The sequence below is a fragment of the Eubalaena glacialis genome, chromosome 10 (genome assembly GCF_028564815.1).
Source record: "Eubalaena glacialis isolate mEubGla1 chromosome 10, mEubGla1.1.hap2.+ XY, whole genome shotgun sequence".
NCBI classification, from domain to species: Eukaryota; Metazoa; Chordata; class Mammalia; order Artiodactyla; family Balaenidae; genus Eubalaena; species Eubalaena glacialis.
The window spans coordinates 50889359-50907399 of NC_083725.1; the positions used below are offsets into that span (position 1 = coordinate 50889359).

Below are 18041 nucleotides of genomic sequence, written 5' to 3' on the forward strand. Positions count from 1 at the left end.
CTTTCCTTGCCTTCTCCTTTAAATAATTGCAAATGGTGCCATCAATCAAGGTGGCAGAGCACACTGCTTTATTGCCATGTAGAATTGTTTAGTTAAATGTGATTTTTAAAAAAATGGCTCAACTTTTAATTAGAAAGCAGATTGTCAAATAGATTGGAAAATAGACCCATCATGATAGGAAACCAGGTTCTGGTCCAGAAGGAAGCATGTTAACTTAAGAGCAGGATGTGATTTCAGTGAGTCATTGTTTTCCTAAAATAGGCCGTCTTCTCTGGTCTTTTTTTGAGAGAGAGACCTTCCTCTACATCTGTACCGCCTTAGATTAACATTTTTCCTGGGGGAGATTCTACTTGGAATCCCCCGAACAGGGTGGTACACCCAGCAGTGTAACTGTCAGGGCACAGGGCTAGATGCTGAGACCCTTCTACCTGAAACATCGGTGTCAAGAAATCAGCAAACCTGTTATGTTGCTTGTAATTGAAGAAATTATTAGGCTACATACTTTACTTCCCATTGTGGTGTGATGCAAATCCCATTTTACTGTTAACAGGACTGTTTTCTTAGCCCCAAAGCTGGTATCTGCTTTACTACTGAAGATCATCTTAGAAGCAGCTTGCACATGTCCTGGCCGAGTTTGGCCCCATGAGCTCCCTGTGTGGTGCACCACCCCACCTTGAGCTGGCACAGTGGTGGACACACGAGCACCCCAAGAGGAAGGCGGGAAGGGTCACCTGTGAGAACAGGCGTCCATCACTCCACACAACTCCTCTGTGCTTTGTAGCTCCTTTTATACCTTTGATAGCAGTTAGTGAACTTGGATAGGTCATGGGCACCTCAATTTCAACTCTTGCTCTCCTTCTATCACAGCCCCTTTCCAGACCTCCCTTCCCCCTCATTTCATTAAGGTGCACAGCTGTTAACTCACTTTCTCAAGCCAGAAACTGGGGAGTCATCTGTTATCTCTCACCTTTCTCTTCCTCCCAGTCACCAAGTCCTAGTGATGCTTCTAAAGCAGATCTTGAATTCTTCTGCTGCCCTTCCACATCCGTCTCCCAAGTCCAGTGACATCGTCATTTGCCTGAGTCACTGCAAAGGCCTTTGAACGGTTGCCCTGCTTCCACTTTCCCTCCATTCTGCTCACCATGTTGGACCCAGGGGATCTTTAACAATGCTTGTCATATCATTTCACTCCCTTGCTCAAAGCTGTCAGTGACCTCCTCCCGCACTGGGATGGATCCCACGTGCCCAGCATGGCCCACAGAGGGGACTGTGTGATCTGGGCCCTGGGCCTGGCTGGAGATCCCACAGCATTGTTGCCATCATGTTGAAGTAACTTGTGAGATGCTTTGCCCTTTCACTTTTGACTTCCTCGGCAGATCACAGTGACTGATTTTCCAAGTCACGTTCCATGCAGTGAAATGCTCCCAGGGGACTTTACACTGGGGAGATCCTGGACGTTTGATTTTACAGTAGGGATTCTGTAGGCTGGGTCTCTACTTCTGAGGCTCCCTCCTGGATGGGAGTGATCTGATTCAGACATGCAAGTCCTTTCATCAATTCCCACGGGTGTGGGACTCAAAATTCCACAGACTCCCAAGCTTAAGGCATGACTGCAGGCTATCTACCAGTAATCACAGGGATGTCATTAAAAGTTACTGGAAAAAACAAAAAACAAAAAAAAAGCCAGGGTAATGGTGTGATTTCAAGGATTGAAGATGATGCGATGGCCACTGTCTCTAACTTACAAGATGCCTTCCTCCCTCAGAAGAGGCAAAACCCACCTGCATCTAAGGTGGAAGGCCACCAAGGTCAGTCACAGGGTTCTCAACCTCCTAAATATGGTTCAGTGGGTCATCTCCAAAACTACTTCCAATACAAAATAAATGGCAAAGTGCAACTTACTTAAATTTAATGAGAATTTAATACACAATACTATGTATTGTTTGCTAATGCTGAACTTTTCTGTTTTCATGAACTTTCAATAATTCATGAAGTTGTACATAATCTTAAGAATAAATCTCAAGATTAAGGTTATCTTGAATAAATTTCATCTAGATAAAACCACACACACAAAAAAATGAAATGTGATTGATGTTAAATTATAGTCCATCCTCCATGCGGGTTCTGCACTGGGGGATTCAACCAACCATGGATCGAAAATATTTGGAAAAGAAAATGCCAGAAAGTTCCAAAAAGCAGAAGTTGAATTTGCCACATACCAGCCTATTCACATAGCATTTACATTGTATTAGGTATTACAAGTAATCTAGAGATGATTTAAAGTATATGGGAGGATGTGCCATAGCTTATATGCAAATACTATGCCATTTTATATAAGGGACTTGGGTACATGGGGGAGGCGGGGTCCTGGAACCCACCCCCTGCGGATCCCGAGGGATGACTGTACTGCAGGCTGGAGTTTCTGGATGACTGCCTCGTCCTCCACTAGGAGTCTGGCTGCCTCGCCACACACGCAGTGGTGTGTTCCAGGCTCCCATGGAGCGTGGACTTACACAGGCCCTTGGATTTCCCGTAGAATTTGGAAACAGTACTCTAAGAGTGCACTGTCACCACCATCTTGAATTCGTGACAGTTTTTAATTGCTAGGAATCTAGATGTTTAATTATCAATCACTGTTAGCTTGGCTTTCTCATTATTAGTTTAGCACCATTTGGTTGGTTGTTTACCTTGAAGAGTGAAGTGGTGCATATTTACACCAGGGATGTTTTCTGGCTAACAAGTTTCCAACAACTGGACTTTAAAACATGTGTGAGATGTAAACGAGTCATCCATACCCCTTTCCTGAAGCAGACATGCACCTCTCCTGCATTTGCTTCTACAGTGATTCTTCACAGTTAACCACTGCATATGTTTTGCTGGGAAGGGGAAAGTGTGTGGGGCGGGTCCATACCCATCCATGGGCAGTGTAGAGGGATTTAGAAGTGTCTGTACTATTTAGGGCTTGAGAAAGCAGCAAGGTAAGGCAGGGAAACACAGGTTAGGCTGTTGCAGAAATCTGCATGAACCAGACGAGGGCCTTCTGGTAGTGGGGATGGAGCAGGAAGATGTGTTGAGAGGTGTTTAGGAAGAGGGATTGGTAGGTCTTGGGGGACAATTTGATACAGGAAATGGGGGGGTAGGGGAGACATCGAGGAAAACCCCCAGACGTCTGGCTTGGGCAACATTAGCAAGCGGAACAGGCTTAGATCATTCATCAAATACTTACTGAACCCCTGGTGGGGGAGGTGGACAGAAATGATGAACGCTAAAAAGAAAAGGTGGAACGAAAGAAGGGTTATTTTAAAGGTGTAGAAGTAGGTGAAAGGGCACCTAATTTTGACTAAGGGGATCAGACAGGTTTTCTCAGCAGAGAGAGTGTGTAATGCAGGCCAAGACGAGAAGACCCGGGCATAAGTGCGCGTTGGCTTGTTCTGTACCTCTAGCAGCGGGACAGGAATAACGGCTGCTTGATGCCACGTAGGGGATGGGGCTGCACTCCGCACACGGGGCCTCGGAGGCCAGGCCAAGTTCACACTGTGTGTTGTTGGCCCTGAGGCCACCGAAGGCTTGTTAGTTGGAGGACTAAGATGAGACCTCGGTTTAAGTGAACTTGTTCTGTCTGGAGACTGAGGAACGGGGAGGCTGGAAGCAGGAAGACGTGCGGGGTGAGACGGTGAGGCCTCGGTGAGGGCGGGGAGGACAGACGGGCTCTGGGTATGGGTGCAGCGTTGATTTCACTTGGAGATTGGGGGTGGGTGGGATCTAGAGTCAGGGCAGGAGGAGAACAATCAGCCCCTGGTGAGGGCGGAGGTGAAGGAGACCAGGGCTGCCTGAGGAAGCAGCCTCACCGTGGTCAGCGGGGTCTCTGTGGCGCCCACAGATGGGCCACAGGCAGAATCAGCAAGGCTGATTTCGTCTTCAGCGCTCCAGAGCCTCTTGTTCTGTGCCCTTTGCCCAAACCATCCTCATCCACTGTTCAGGTTGGTAAAACCGGCTTAAGGTTCAGCAAACAAGACGGCCTTCAAATTGAAGATCAAATATGTATCACTTCGTTAGTGGCAAACCCCACTTCAGCAGCCCGAGTTCATTGTCTGATGGGGTCCTTCTCCTCCCCCGACCCCAAGCTGACCCTTCGGAGACTCCAGAGAACACTTGGCATGCCACTGGGGAAATGTTGGAGAGCAGCCCAGTTTACCGCCTGCCTTTTGCAGAGTATTTGGATTTTGGCAGCAGTCAGGGCCTGCAGTGAAGCACAAATGGTGGGCTTTGAGCCTTCGCCAGTGGGTCTGTAGCGCCCTCTTTGGAGTGATCCTCTCGCTCACCGGCTGTCAGCCGCAGGCCCCCGTGACCCTGCATCGCGGTGCTGCAAAGGCACACTCGTTTCAGGCGCCCTCCTGCCCTAGTCCTGCTGGAGGCTTGCTCCCACCTTTTTTTGTGGCCTCTGCTCTCTAATCAGACATGCAGCTCCTTGTAATGCTGTCTGTACTACAGCATGTCCCCCGCTCTCTGTCACCTTATGCTGCTTTGTCTTTCTTCATGGCACTTCACTCCTTGACACACTACATATTTATTTGTCTCTCGTCTGCCTCCTTTTCCTGGAATGTATGTTCCTTCAGAGCCAGAACTTTGTGTTGTTCATTATTCCATCCCCACTGCCCGGACAGTGCCTAGCGCATCGAGGTGAATCAGTAACTGATGAGATGGACCAGTCAGTTCATCCGTCTGTATATGCACAGCAGTTGAGCAGTGCCTGGCATGTGGTAGGTGCCCGCTAAGTGTTTGATGGAATGAATTGGCGAGTGAGTGACTCTGTGTGTGATTGGCTCGTCCCCAACACTTAGGTGCCCAGCAAGTGTCTGTGGAATAAATGAATGGATGTGAGAGCTTGCCTGTCTCTTTCTGAAGCTGGCCCTCTGGGTGGGGTGAGTCACAGTCTCTGTATTTGAGGAAGGCCCAGGCGTGCAGTCTTGGGCACATGTAGTTGCGACTGCTGTTTGCATTTGATGCTTCCGTCAATCCCTCACTCTCTCTCAGTATGTCTGCCTTCAGCCAGGCGCTGTAATTAACTTGCTGTAATTTAGCTTAGGGATGAATTTTTCATTTTAAAGATGCCATAAACAACTGGTGCTCGTGATATGTTGGTTGTTAATGAAGTTCATGCCTAAGAGAACATGAGGACGGTGCTCCGCGTCTAGGAGAGAAGGGCTGTGAGCCCGCTCCTGGCCACAGGAGCGTGAGGAAGGCAGAGGAGTTCTGGCTGACTCGTGGCTCTGCATGCCCGAAGTGTTCCGCAGCGTGTAGGCAGAGCCCTGGGGTGCGTGTGGGTCCTGTTTACCCAAAGGTTTGGGGGAAATAACATTTAAAGAATATTAAAACAAATAGTGGTTGGTTGTTGGAGGAGAATTCAACATAGCTTACTGGTTACAAGCAGGGTTCTGGAACCAGACTGGGTGCGTTTGAATCTGTCCCACCACTTATTTGCTTCGTGGTCCTGGGTGAGTTACATAACCTATCAAAACCCCATTTCTCGCCTCTAAGATGGGAGCCTGGGACGCAGTGAGAGCCACGGCAGGCTCTTATCACAGTGCCATGCCCGTTACGAGTAAACAGCAAGGGATAATGTTATATATGATTGCTTGACATTTAAAATAAGACACAATTAAAATTTTATTCTTGCAGTGGCTTTGCCCCAGACTTGGCCTCCAGGAATGAATGTCCACTCTCCATACTTGAGATGGAAAAGTTAGAGAAGCACTGCCTTAAAAAAGAATCCAAAACAGTGCATACATTTGGCTGGTGTGCATGTCTTCATGAATTTCCCCCCAACCTTGCCTTAGTCTTGAGCTGCCACAGAATTGAGCTGTCAATAACAAAGGGATAAATTAGTGACTCTTGCTTTTAGTACCTGCTGTCTTAAAGTACCTAATTGAATAGCAGATGAAATCGAGAGAACCTGCAGGTTTGGATGAAGAATTGCCATTTAAGGAATGACAACACCTAGAAGAGCTTGTAACTTTTCACGTTCATTACTTCCTTTCATTCTCATAAGAACCTATTATTCATCAAGGTAGAAAGACTGTCAGGGTGTTTTCGGTGACTTCTCCTGGGAGTGGGATTGAAACACTTACCAGCCCTTCCTGCCTTGAGGTCTTCTCCATCCAGTGTTTTTCAGATGCAAGTCACTTTCCATGGGATTAAACTGACATGTTTTTCTGATGAAATGAAACAAAGTAGAAAATTTCCGAGTGTGTTGCACATAATAAGCTTACATATCATGGCATAAAACTTTGGTTTTAGTTTGTGCTGTGTGCGCTGCTGTTAATTGTATTTCTTTCTGTGCATCTTAACCGTTTGAAAGCCGTTGTTTTGTACCCTCTTACGGGAATTTCACTTAACTTCGTTTCTGTTTAGTCATCCCCTTTGTCCTTTCCATGGTTGAGTTTGCTTCAGGTCAACTAGTTAAAACAAATTACTGTGCTTGAAGTTGCTGATCGCTGTGAATTTGACTCTAACTTGTAGGGGTTACATAACGAGATTCATCAAAGGCTTTTTGCCCACCCATCTTCAGTGGGAGGAACTGATGGTTGAGCCGCACCTGCAGAGCTTGGTGGAATTGCAAGACAGGTGCCGGAAAGCCAGTATTTCCTCAAGGCTGGGAGAGCCTCTTCACCGCTGGTTCTTGGAAGAAGCGTGCGGGGACTAGTCTGTCCTCACGTGGCCTACTTTGTTCTCTGAGACCAGCAGGAGAGGCCTGGGAAACGTGACAGTAACTTGAACAGAAAAGGGAGGGACGTGGCTTAGTGGAATGAGCAGAATTGAGGCTCCTGCAGAGTTTTCCGCTCCTGAGCTCTGTGTGTGTTGGGGGTCGGGGAGGCGCACGTGGAGGGAGTGGGGCTCCTTGGACAGGCCACTTAAGCCTGAACAGTGGCAGTGCTTCAGATGCCAGGTCCTGGGCCAGGCGCTTTTCTTTTGCAATCTCATGTAACCCTCACCTTGTATTCTTCTCACTGTGTCATAGTGGCCTGACAAAATCCTGTCCTGGTTAAGTCTAACATCCCCCGACTCCATCCCCTGTACCTGCACCTGCGCGTTGGTGCCACCCCCCAACCGCCTCGCTCTAAGATCTGAGGCCTCTGACTGCAGGCTGGTGGTCACCCGTCGTGCTCTAATGCATCCATCCCGCTTGACTGCTGTTTCACAGCTTCTCTCTCTTCAGACTCCAGCATCTCCTCCCTCTTCCTGCCTCCCAAGCTGATGACCTTCTTCCCATTTCACTGAGAACCAACAATAGCCCAGTGAGAACTTGCACAGACTCCCACCGTCACATTGGGCCCATCCAGGGCCAGCCCAGCTGGTGCTCCAGCTCCCCTGGGTGGCTCGCCAGCACTTCTTTTTCCTTCCTTCTCCTGATCCATTTTCCCCTGTAACACAAACATTCTATAAGTGCCTTAAAAAACAAACAAGTAGAACAAAACTCTTGTCCTTATATCCCCTTCTGATTCTGACCCTATTTGCATAGTGATGATGATGATGATGTTGATGATGGATGATGATACTTACATAGTAAATACTACGGACCAGGCATTATTCTCATATATCAATTCCTTAAGGGATTATTATCCCCATTTTCCAGGTGAGAAATGTGAGGCATGGAAAGATTAAGGAACTTGCCCGAGGTCACAGGGCTGATAAATGGCAGGACTGGGATTGCAGTGCAGACACTCAGCCCCCGAGTCCTGCCTTGAGAAGCGCTGCCGACTCGTGGTCTCCATTCTCTAGCCTGCTCCCTGCCTCCCTGGGACCCCCTCAGATCTGGGCCCCCTCCCCACCTCGCCACCCCACCAAAACTCTCCCCTCAGGTCACCGATGACCGACACGTGACCAAGCCTGATGAGCGGCTCCTTCTTCCTGCAACACTTTCTGCACTTGCCTTCCAAGACACCTTACACTTCCAGTTTTCTTCCTTTCATACCTTTTTAGTCTCTTACTGGTTGCTCTTCAGCTCTGCAAGTCCTAAACCTCAGAGCGCACTGGCCCTTCTCTGTCTGCGCTCGCTCTCCAGCCTGGCGGCTTGCATTGCTAACAGCTGCCACGCTCCTGTCTCCAGCTCAGCTCTCTCCCCACGCATAGCCTCATGCATCCAGCTGCCTGCTCAGTGTCTCCACTGGGGACAGCTAATCACGTCTCAAACTTGACCCATCCCATTGTCCCCACACCCCTACGTGGCGCCTCCATTCCTGCACTTCCTTGGGCCATAGAGCCTTTCATTGTTTTATCTTTTCACACTCCAGTTCCAATCTGCTGGTGAATCATGTTGGCTCTCCCCTCAACGTACCCGACCACTTTTCCCCACATCTGCCCCTCCCTGGGACCAAGCCACCATGTACCTCCTGAATAATTCACTCATGTCCTTACCGAGCTCCTGGCCTCAGCCCTTGCCCCCTGCAGTCGTCCAGCAGTGCTTTTCCTTAGCACAAGCAGAGCCCTCCGGTGGCCCCCGTCTTGCACAGGTCACTTCCTCACCTCCTTTGAGTCTTTGGTCCGGTGTCACTTTCTCATGAAGCCTTCCTTGATTGATTTCTCTAAATTTGCAGCCTCTGTTCTTATTTTCTCTAAAACACGTAGCATCATCTGACACATATTCTGTTCATTTGTTGGTTGCCTGTCTCCCACGTTCCCTATAAACTACCCAGCATGTCTCCCGACATATAGTTGATGCTCAAAAAATATTTAAATGCTAGGTAGTTTTATCCCTGTTTTACAGACAGAGTAATTGAAGGTCTAAGAGGTTAAGTTCCTTGCCCAGGGCCACAGACCCCAGAAGTGCCAGGATGGGGATTAAAACCCAGACGTGAGCTTAATTGCGCCGTGTGCTCTTTTTCTTGTGAAAAAGGACAATAATAGGTAAGACGAAGAGTTACCATGAGGAGGAAATGAATACTGCACAGGAAGGCACTTTGCAGGATTGTCACTTATCCAATTTATTGAGAACCCTAGCTTTTTATGTCTCTGTTATTCAGCAACCCACCCCAAAGTTCTTTTGTGTTCTCGGGTTTTTATTTAGGAGTAGCTGACACTGCCACTGCCAAATTACATAGTTTCTTCTTCCTTCACCCTCGGTGAGAGAAGTATGTGCACGTGTTTGTGCCTGTCAGCTTCCGTCTGTGGCTCTGATCCTCCCGACGGGCCGGCCGGTCGAGAGCTCCCCGACCTCTGAGGCCGGTCGGCAGCGGGGCGCTGGAGCCCGCGTGCTGTCACTGCTCACGTCTGTGTTCCCGGGAAGGCGCTTGTGTGATCAGCTGGTGCCTAGCGGGTGTCGGGAGTCCCATCCCGCTCAGTTCTCCTGGCAGCCTGCCCACCCCCTGTCCCCGTCTCTGCGGCAGACAGAAGTGAGGTGATCGCGGCCCATTACGGCTAAACCCCAGGGACGTACAGTGAAGTGAGCACACGCCATGAGCCACGGAGCTGCTGTTCTCGGCGCACAATTTAGGTTTCCCTGAACTCAGGGCAGCTTCTCTGGGCTCACGGCGTAGAGCATGGAGTGGTGCAGCCCTCCTGATGCTTCATGTTGATAATGACGCAGCCAAGAGAAGAGTTGGTGGAGATCTGCCCCACAGACACCCTTCTTACGTGTCGTTTATTCGTTTGCGTTCCTGAGTTTGCAGTAGGAGAAAAACACAGCCATTTTCTCAGTGAGCATCTTACACCGCCTTTTCTGGAGACAGGAGAGCTGCAGGGCTTTGGAAAGGTGGACAGCGTGGAGGATGGGCGGGCAGTCTCTGGCCTCCATCCCTGGGAGTGGCCCTCCAGGCGGGCCGCCACCTGGGCCTGGTGTCTGTCCTCGCATTGCCTGTGTGGGGAGGAGCGGGTGCAGCCGACACAGTCTGCAGCCACTTAACGTTGTTGCCTGGACGTGCTGTTCTCAGCGGGCGCCCCTGCAACAGCCTGGGACATCCTGGGGGCCTTCTTTCTGAGCAGCCTGGCCCACCAGGAGAGTTCAAGCAACCTGCAGTGCGTCTTTAAGCCCAGGACACCTTCTGGGAGTCGGAGCAAGTAAGGAACAGGCTTTATCCACTGCCACGTGAGACAAGCTCCTGCCCACACACCCTCCCTCCTCGTGTCCTCAGCCTCCAGAGCTGACGGGCAGGAACCCGCCATGGACTCTTGACCCTGTGTCCCGTCACTCCATGGGATGGCCCGGCTACCTGGAGGCAGCTGGGTTGGCTGGGAGGCAGACAGAGCTGGGTCTGAATCCCAGATGCACTCTGACTTACTACCTGGGCCCTTCTCTGAGCTTCAGTTCCCTTGTCTGAAAAATGGGATAAAAGCCGCAGTGCGGTTTGCGTGTTTGTAGAGGGCTTTAGTGCGGTAGCCTGACAGGTAGTGAGCCTTCGGGATGTGATAGCTGCTGTTCTTAATTGTGGGCTGACCTGGAGGCACTGTCACTGTGGGGTCATGCAGAGAGGATGGGTGCGCTTTGGAATTAGGTCTGAGTTCAGATCCTCAGTCCATTCATTCACTCAATATTTAATGAGTGATTGTTATGGATTTTATACTAGGGTTGAGACTGTGCTGGTTTCCTAATGGTCTTTGATCTTGGGCAAGTCACCATACTTTTTTTCTTTTTTCATAAATTTATTTATTTTATTTATTTATTTTTGGCTGCGTTGGGTCTTTGTTGCTGCGCGCGGGCTTTCTCTAGTTGCGGCGAGTGGGGCTACCCTTCGTTGTGGTGCGCGGGCTTCTCATTGCGGTGGCTTCTCTTGTTGCGGAGCGCGGGCTCTAGGCACGCAGGCTTCAGTAGTTGTGGCACGCGGGCTCAGTAGTTGTGGCTCACGGGCTCTAGAGTGCAGGCTCAGTAGTTGTGGTGCGCGAGCTTCATTGCTCTGCGGCATGTGGGATCTTTCCAGAGCAGGGATCAAACCTGTGTCGCCTGCATTGGCAGGCGGATTCTTAACCACTACGCCACCAGGGAGGTCCCCATACTTTTCTGAATCTCATCTTCTTCACGTAAAATGGGAGTGAGAATACCAATCTTGTGTTGAGAATGAAAGGAGCATTTCTAAGTGGTAGCTATCTGGTTTATTATTTTCTGCTATAACTTTTTCTCCTCTCCTGTAGAATTTTCTGCTGTAACTCTGTGCTCAGTACGTAAGATGACTGCTTGTCCTCCAGCTTTGGTGTTCGATCCAGAGATGCTTGCTGAGCACCTGGAGGATGCTGGTACATGGGGGAGGGCATGCGGCAGCGCTCCTGCACGGGCACGGGCATGGGATGTGAGCGTGTGGGGTGGGCACTCAGACGTGTTGGTAGCCGTGGGTCATGTGAGGTATGATGAGGCTGGAGAGATCCATTAGGGCAGGGCTGTGAGGGCCCCGGAGTCCTCACCATTGTGAGTTGAGGCCGTGATGTGGGAAGCTTATCAGGGGGCTGAACCTGGTGCTTATTGCATGGGGCAGGCACAGCACTGCCCAGTTAAAGTGCCGTGTGAGCTACTCACGGAATTTGAAGTTTTTGAGTAGCCCACATTAAGACAGTTTAAAAAAAAAACAGGTGAAATTAATTTAATACATTTTATCAAACCCAGTATATCCAAAATGTTATCATTTCTTGTAATTAGTATGGAAGATTTTAATGAGACAGTTTATATTCTTTCTTTTGGTACGGAGCCTTCAAACTCTGGTGTGTATTTCACACTACAGCTCAGTTTGGACCACAGCCACATTTCCAGTGCTAGTAGCCACATGTGACGAGTGGCTGCCATACTGGGCAGTGCAGCATTAGCCTGTCTGGCATACGGGAGCTGGGGGTGGTCTCTGTGATTCTGAACCTTCCCTCAATTGCCCAAGCCAAACTTCTTCGCCCATCAAGCCTCTGGGAAAACCTGCCCAGCAGCAGACTGGTAACTGGTGGTTTTCAGCAGGGAAGAGAGAGAAACTGGGGGGTTCCATCATCCATGGGTTATATGGTTCAAAACCAAAAAAAGGGCAGCCTTCCCTGGTACCTCCCTCCGTACATGCATCTGCACTGGAAAAACCTCCCTGGAAAGGGAGTTACTCTGTACCATTTACTGAGCATCTGGTTTGGCCTGTTAATCAATACTTCAGTTAATACTTCAGTCTTTCTCCCCCAATGACTCTACAAAGCAGGTTTTCTTATCCCATTTTACAGAGGAGGAAAGTCGGGGCATGAGAGATTAAGTACATTGCCCAGGGTTGTATAACTAGACATGGCAGAGCTGAGGCTCAAACCTGGTTTCAAACCCACGTTCTTACCTCTGCTCCTGGCTGTTTCCCTAATAGGTTCTAAGGCTGTCATGTACATTATGATTTCTAAGTAGGAAGAAATATACATAAGGATTTTAATAAGCGTGTGTGTGCACAATATATGTATATATATAGAAAAAAGACTGGAAAGCTCAGCCAAAAAATCATAAAATGATTCTGTCTGAAAGGATGTGCTTCCCCTTCCTCTCTGCCCCCCTCCCACCTGCCCACGCACACCGGGGACCGGTTGGAACATTCCAGTGCTGACCAGTTGCCATGGGCTTGTTGGTGGGGGAGGGGCATTGGTGGAACTCAAGTGTTTGTGAAGTTTCCGTTCCCTTGGTTAGGGGAGCTAGAGGCAGGGGGGTGGCCAGGTGGCAGTCATGGTCGGGTTGTAAAGCTGGAACTTGGCTAGTGGCTTCTCTATCCTGCCTGGGCTGCTTGCTGGGAAAGAGCCAGACTGCACCTTATGAGCTTCATCTGTGATTTCCTCTCTGCAAGGGGCTGGTGAGCAATGACGTGGCCCCAAAGTGGGTAAAGGGCTGGGAAGGTACGTGGGGAAGGCAGCGAGGATGGTTGACTATTCAGGCTTCGGGGTCAGGCTGATGTGGGTTTGACTTTTGACTCTGCACCCCCGTAATTTTGTGACAGTGGCAAGGCTTTGGACTCCTCATTTGTAAAACTGGAGTAATCATTTTAGCCAGGGCTCCTTCATTGGAAGGTACAGAGACCCACTGGGGCCAGCTCAAGTTCAAAGAGATGTCTATCCTAAGATTCAGAAACAGGTCAGCATAACTCAGCTCAGGAGGCTGTATAGAGCTGGGCCTCGCAGGGGCTGTGCTGGAAAGATAAGAGCAGAGTCCCCAGTCTCCAGCTCTCAGAGTGCTCCCCGCGGCTCCCGTCTCCTCTCCCCAGCTTGGCTTCCTCTGTTGTCTTCCGCGCATGGCATCAGATGGCTTCCCCGGTGCCCCCATCTGCAGGATTTTCCGGCTTGTGTGCCTTCATGTTTCTCAGTTTAGGTTTCTGAAATAGAGGCTGATTGGCCCACTCCACTGAAGTTCCTCTTGTCAGTTCTCCAAGTCGCCAGATCCAATGGCTGCTGCTTTATCTTCACTTTGTCTCGGTGGCGTCTTGAAGCAGTGCTCTTCTTGACTCTTGGTCCCTGGGACTCCACACTTCTTTTCTCTTCTTCACTTGCCTCTTCTCCACAGGCTCCTTTGCTTGCCCTTCCCCTCCTGTTCTCTGACTGTCAGATGCTCAGGGCTCGGGCCTGGCCCTCTTCTCCATCTACCTTGTCCTTGGTGAGCTCACCTCATCAGTGGCTGATGACTTCCAAATATAGATCTTCAGCTCAGACCGAGCTCTTGACTCATGTCCTCAACCGCCTCCTTGATATTTCCATGGTGATGTCTAATAGGCATCCTCACACATGGATAGATGTGAACAGAGCACTTCATGTCCTTTCTCAAATCCATCCCCCCTTCCTGCCATTCTCCCTCACCTCATAAGGCCGGATCACCATGCAGCCAGATGCTCAAGCTCCAAACCTTAGGTCCGCCCGTTATTCTCTTTCCCTCATGCGCCATGTCTAATCTGTCATTAGGTACCCCCCAAATAAAAGCCCACTCCATCCTCCTCTCCATCACCACTGGCCCTCCCCACCAAGTCTGAGCCACCCCTGGCCTTCCCTGCCCTGCTCTAAGGGCCTCCCTTTTCATTCCCCTGGACCCCAGTCTCCACAGACCGGCCAGAGGAGCTTTTTGAAACTTGCACCTCCCCGTGTGAAGCCCTTCAGTGCCTCGCGCTGCTTTCGGAGTGAAACCCGGCTCCTCACCATGGCCCGCCAGCCTGTGGATGGCCTGGCCTCTGTGCCCTCTGCAGTTCCCCTCCTGCCACCCTTCTGTTTCCTCCCGCTCCCTCTGCCTGCGGCTCTTCCCCAGCCTTTGTCCTGCTGGGCCCTTTTCCCTCCCCTCAGTTGTCGTCTCAGCGGTGTTTTCCCTCCCTCCTCAGCACTCTCTCTTCAGCCCCAGGGAGAGTGCCGGGCTGTGGTTTGAGGCCCACAGCACAGGTGAGTGGGATCAGGGAGGCCACCCACTGGAGCCTGACCAAGACCCCAGACTTCAGGCTGGCGTGTTCGTTCTTTAAATCCTGACCAGATCTGCACTGTCCCCAGTGACGGGGCCTTTTTTTAAGCCTTGGAGAACTTCTGAATGCATCTCACAAATGTCAAGAACTGGTCGTCACGGGGGCTGGTGCCTATGAATGTCCACCACACCTCTGTGGGAGGATGCAGGCAGCAGCCGAAGGAGCGGGGCTGGGGCCCTTGTTAACTCTGGGCCTCTGGTGCTGCCTGCCTGCGGCCAGTCCTCTGGGGGGGCCCTGTGAGGGTCCTGTGGGAGAATCCAGTGAGGGTCCTGTGGGAGAATCCTGCGAGGTGTCCTGTGGGAGAATCTTGTGATGGGCCCTGTGAGGGGTCCTGTGGGGGGCTGGGTGATGGGCCACAGTGGGGTCCTCCTCTTTTTACAGGCCATTAGGTCCACAGGGAAATGGCTACAAATCGGAGTGCTGCCAATGGCCTGTCTCTTTTCAGACAATTTCGTGAAGCTGTCAGGGAGAGAACAGACCATGGCTCATAGCTTTGGACAAGGGATGCCATCCACTGCTCTGTTAGATACTATTTACAGACCAGCTGACTGTGCGCAAGACGTTTTTCCTCTTGCCCCTTGGTCTCCTCATCTCTGACTGGGGGTCGCAAGCCTGCCCGTCTCCCTGCAGGCTGTTTGTTGGGTGGGCTTCAGGAGCGTCAGCTAACGTGGATCCGGTGCCTCCTCCGTGCCAGGTGCCGTGTTACCCGGATTCTTGTCTCATCCTCACCGCGGTCCTGCGGGCGGGGCACTGCCATTAGACCGCCTCCCCGGGGGCGGCTGAGGCTGGTGAGCTCCGTGAGCTCTGACCAGGGCCCCGGAGCGGGCAAGCGGTGGGGAGGGCGGAAGCGGCTGCGTCTGGCTGGCCGGCCTGTGCTGCCAGGTGTGGGCGGGCCGAGCACCGTGAGGAGTGTTTTCTTTTCAAATCCTCAGTCACTCCTTCTGAGAGAAGTTGTCCTCATTGTTCAGATGATGACACTGAGGCCTCCTGAAGCCCAAAGCCGTTCAGCCAGTAAGTTGCATGTCCTTAGTTTGAACCCAGGTCTGCCTGCAAGTTCTCTGAAAGATTTGAAAAGGAGAATTTGTAAAGCCGGGGGTTCCTACACCTGTCAGGTCTTAAGAAAGTTAAGAGTGGCTATTTTCTTTTTTGTTTGTTTGTTTGTTTTTAACATCTTTATTGGAGTATAATTGCTTTACAATGGTGTGTTAGTTTCTGCTTTATAACAAAGTGAATCAGTTATACATATACATATGTCCCCATATCTCTTCCCTCTTGCATCTCCCTCCCTCAAGAGTGGCTATTTTCAAAAGCCTGATGGAAGGCGTAAATTTGCCTAAATGGGGCTCTCCAGAACTTTAATATTTGCTTTGGCTGGCATCATGTCATTCCAGTGCAATAATTTCAGCCCTCTTGCACCAGGAGAAACTCCGCCTGATTATGGATAATAGGAAAAAAATTCTGGGGTCCAATCGGGGATGAGAGGAGTGGTGAGGTTAGGATCCCTCTACCAACAGGGAGAGTCACACAAGGCCTTTCCCGCCTCGGAACCCACATTCCACGTCCTGCCTGCCACTTGACACGTTCACTTAGGTGTAAATGTCAGCTTCCTCATCAGGGTGGTGACAGGCCACCCACTGTCCTGGGGCAAAACTGGGTACACAGTATCGTGATACAAAAGTCTCTTTGTTAGAGGAATATTGGGGTACACGGCTCCTCTGCCTCAGAGAGTGCCTCTCTACCAGTCCCCCAGGATGTTATGAAGGGCATTTGTCTTTTTTATTTCCCTGACCAGTAGCCAACCCCCCACTCTTTCACTGTGTTTAGAAACACTCCCCCTGCTTATAGAGGTTGGAAGGGTAGGCTGCGGGTATATTGGGTCTCAGCTTGGCTGGTCACATGCACATGGTGACACAGAGAAGCCCGGGCCCTGGAGAATTCATCCTGAAGGCAGTGACAGCAGCTCCGTCTGGTTTCCAGGGGCAGTAGTGGTGGCCTCAGTGCCCCCTGCTCCAGCGGCAGTGTCCAGGTGATGATACAGCCTGAGGCCTCCTCCAGGCTCGTGGTGTGAGTGGGGCTCAGGTGACGGCTGCACAGCTCCTTGTCCTGCTTATTTCCTGAGCCAGGTCCTCTTTTCTGGGGATGCTATGAGGTGCCAAAGGCCTCTGCGTAAACTCCATCTCAACTTGAATCAGCCAAAGTCTGTTACTGTTGTGTAAAGCTCAGAATCGGACTCGTATGGAGCTGTTGCTCTGTAGTTAGCCAAGGCCTTTGATTCATTCCCCAGGCCCCTGACAGCACCGCTTCACCACCTGAGCACCTCCACGGGGCACAGAATTTACAAGATCCTAGGCTGAGTCGGTGGCTGGACCGAAGGCTCAGCTGGTCTCTCTTTATCGTCTGTCTGACCCAGCTCTCCACTCCGCTTGCAACCCAGGGTGCACCCCCAGACCGTGGGCTCTGCGAGCACAGCCCTGAGTGTTCCACCTCTTCCTCAGCTCCTCGAGCAGAGCCTGGCACATAGGAGGTACTCAGGAAGGTTTGGGTGGATGCGTAGAGGATCAAATGGAGATCAGAGAAGTCGGTGCCTCCGGGCTTTCTTCGGCCCCAGTGAGGCTGCCGTGGCCTGCAATCAGGCCCTGGGCTCGGGCAGGAAGGGAGCCACGGTCCTGGGATCTGCAGGCTGCCGGCGGTTCAGCGCTGGAGGTTAGCCGGGGAGATGGTGGGATTTAGAACAATGAAGTAAATAGGTGGGGCCTTGGAAGGGAGAAGGGTGCCCCCCTTTCCGCTGAGTGGAGGCGGTATAGTTAGTGCTTCCCAGTCCCTTCGTGTCATGAAAGCAGTCTTGTTCATCTGGTGCCCAGCGCCTGGCCAGCTGCCCCTGGAGCTGAGAGGCCCTGTCTCAGTGTGCCGGTTACCTGTGCACAGCACACCTGCAGAAGCGCTGACGGTGATAGAGCCCCAGGAACATCCTGCTTATCTCCACCACCCACCACTCAGAGGGGCTACAAGACCTCTTCTGTCCTTAATCCTTGGGCTGCTAAGTTGCAGATACTCTTCCTGGTTTAGCGTTTGCCTTTGACTTTGCGAGTCCTTTTCCTTTCACTCCGTTCATTCTTGTTCATGGTTCTCTCTACAGGAGATTCTGCACCTTGACCAGAAGAGCGTGACCCTTCCTTCATTCAAATCCCTCTCCGGACGCACCCTCCTAGCATCCCCTAGGAAAGATGCGGCAGCTCAAGGGGAAGCCCAAGAAGGAGACGTCCAAGGACAAGAAGGAGCGGAAGCAGGCCATGCAGGAGGCCCGGCAGCAGATCACCACGGTGGTGCTGCCCACGCTGGCAGTGGTCGTGCTGCTGATCGTGGTGTTCGTGTACGTGGCTACGCGCCCCGCCATCACCGAGTGAGGGACCTCCCCCGCCAGGGAGGAGGCGCGGGAGGGGAGAGCAGGAGGAGAGTGGCTTTCATCCGCAGAGATCTTCCTGATGCTGAGCTCTGAGCCAGAGTACCCTGTCTTCTCTGGTCTGTGACTTGATTAAAGTTTCTCCACTTTTCTTGGGAGGGAATAGGGAACGCTTTATCAGTGAATGTGCCATACACCTTATGGTCCACTTCATGTGCCTTTCAGACTTC

At 51.1% G+C, this 18041-nt stretch overlaps 1 long non-coding RNA gene across 1 annotated transcript in view; it reads left to right on the plus strand.

The window, feature by feature from the left end:
* Positions 1-17640, plus strand: part of LOC133099202 (uncharacterized) — a 67536-nt gene extending 49896 nt beyond the window's left edge. Inside the window, exon 3 of the long non-coding RNA XR_009702299.1 lies at positions 17548-17640. This is a non-coding gene — a long non-coding RNA (uncharacterized LOC133099202). The remainder of the gene's footprint in view (positions 1-17547) is intronic.
* The last annotated feature ends 401 nt before the right edge of the window (positions 17641-18041 follow it).